This window comes from Pocillopora verrucosa, unplaced genomic scaffold (genome assembly GCF_036669915.1).
Source record: "Pocillopora verrucosa isolate sample1 unplaced genomic scaffold, ASM3666991v2 scaffold_48, whole genome shotgun sequence".
Lineage (NCBI taxonomy): Eukaryota > Metazoa > Cnidaria > Anthozoa > Scleractinia > Pocilloporidae > Pocillopora > Pocillopora verrucosa.
In genome coordinates, this window is record NW_027078186.1 from 31,984 (window position 1) to 34,117 (window position 2,134).

Below are 2,134 nucleotides of genomic sequence, written 5' to 3' on the forward strand. Positions count from 1 at the left end.
CGCTGCTCATTGAGCAGCTCATATATTAAACTGATTTTTGGAACTGGGCTGTGGAAAAGAGGCTTGCCTCGTCCCAGCCACGGGTTGCCTCGGTATAGCACTACCTCCGAGTGCGGCCCACTTCCCTCTGGGGAAGACACATTCAATCCAAAACAAAGTCAACGGTATAGCATTCTTTTATGTTTACAGGAGCCCCGCCCGCCCTTAGAGGGGGAAGAGGTGAAAGAGGGATGATAATTCAGACAACAGACAATGGCAGGAACGGCCGCTGGCCTACGTTTTCTGAAGTGCGCAAAGCACTACCACAAGGACCTAGGGGTAAGTGGATTTTTTCACCGAGGGCAGACGCTGAAAAAGCATACTTACCTGACGCGGGAGGTACTGTGATCAAGGAGGCAGTCCTCTCAAGGCGAGGCCCTTTCATTGCACTTCGACTGGGTTGACCCTTGCGATTACCCCAAATGTGGGTAACTCGAGCGTATAATTTCTGGTAGTGGGGACCTGCGTTCGCGCTCGTCCCCGCAAAAGTCATCCAAACTATGTCTATATGGCCCTCTTACTGACTATCGAGGGTATTTTTGCTTTTGCAGTGGACCGGTAGACTTGCAAAGAAAGCAAAGGACGCACAACTGGCCAAGGTGTTGGCACGTTTGGAGGGGTAGAAGTGCATTGGAGAGACTGGAGGAAGGAAACAAGGTGAGTTTCGGGGCGGTGCGTAACTTTGCTGGCTGTTTTTGTTCAAGGCCTGTCTGCTCTATTGTGTGTAAAGTCCTGTTCGTTTGTATTTGCAGGTTGTGCGTGCCGTGCCGTGCTGTGCTATGCGCGCGAAGGGAAAGGAAATGAAAGGAAACCAAACGGCCGATCGACCGAGCGAGCGAGCATAGAAGGGCATTCGACTTGGACCGTGAGTACACTTTGAACCTTTTGAGCGGTTTTATTGTCACTGGAGCCGCTTTTAGAAATGCTATTGCTATCGTTAGTGTATCCTTTGTGCGAGCAAGCGAGTGAACGAATGAACGAGGGAAGGAAACAAACTAGCAGAGTAGTAAAAGTATCGAACCTTTTTCCCGATTCGTTTGCAGTCTGAATCCAACCATTGTCGACTTTCAGTGCCGTTTTTCGCGCGCCTCCTCTTGGAAGTGTGCGAGTGTTTTGCCACGTCACGATGGCTTAAAACTGCGTCTCAGAAGTGTGCGTTTTTTTCCTATTCATTTTTTCGTTCGTTATTTGGAATGATTTGATATCACAGAAGTAGAATTTGACATCATAAACTGTTCATCTCGCGCGTGCTCACTCGCTCGCGCGCGCTCTGTAAGGAAAAGTCGATCGCACTAGAGTTTTCGCCATTAGCTGGCCGATTTTTGACAAAAAGGTGTTTTCCCCCCCTCGTTTTTTGCTTTGATTTTGTTCCTCACTCACCTACGGCTCTCTATGTGAAATTGTGGTGTATGGAGAGCTATTTATTGGGATAAAACGTTTAGAGATGTTCGCAAGACAAAAAATTGAAGCCTACAACACGGGGTATTCCCAGGCGGTCACCCATCCAAGTACTAACCCCGCCCGACAGGGCTTAACTTCGGTGATCGGACGAGAACCGGTGCTTTCCCTGTGGTATGGTCGTAGACGAGGAAATGGGGTCGAAATTCTGCTTGTTATCGGCCAGGTTCAGGCTGTAAAGCGGCCACATCCCTGAGTGTAGGCGAATTTGAAATTCTAAAGCCCTAGTTTCGTTACTCTAACCCTAAGAAATCGATACTCTAACCCTAAGAAATTGTTACCCTAACCCTAAGAAATGGTTACCCTAACCCCGAAGTCGTTACCTAACCCTAATGTATTTTCCTCAACCCAGTTAACACATTGAGGAGCATCGATTTGAAGCACTATTCCCTAGGGAGGGGAGGGAGGGGTCCCAAGAGACATAACGTGTCCTAAAAACCTATTATACAATGTTTTAGCTCCGTAGGTGCGTGTATCTGGCTTTAAAATCTTACAGTGAGGAGATACCAAACGGGTCAGCCTCTGGGACCGTCTGCGGGACTCGCAAGGGCTTGTGGGGGCGACCTGCTACTATCCACCATAAACCGTGGGAAGGATCCCTCGACCACCCCCCTCACCCAGGGCATGCTTCGGCATC

General features: G+C 49.1%; 2 non-coding genes and 1 pseudogene across 2 annotated transcripts; 2 read left to right on the forward strand and 1 right to left on the reverse strand.

Annotated features, from left to right (window-relative positions):
- On the forward strand, positions 1-126 carry LOC136278717 (U2 spliceosomal RNA; annotated as a pseudogene).
- Positions 127-358: 232 nt separating this feature from the next.
- On the forward strand, positions 359-522 carry LOC136278765 (U1 spliceosomal RNA). The gene has a single exon (XR_010716534.1). It is a non-coding gene; the product is annotated as a U1 spliceosomal RNA (small nuclear RNA).
- A 984-nt stretch (positions 523-1,506) lies between these two features.
- Positions 1,507-1,625, reverse strand: LOC136278737 (5S ribosomal RNA). Its single transcript, XR_010716507.1, has one exon. It is a non-coding gene; the product is annotated as a 5S ribosomal RNA (ribosomal RNA).
- Positions 1,626-2,134: the final 509 nt, after the last annotated feature.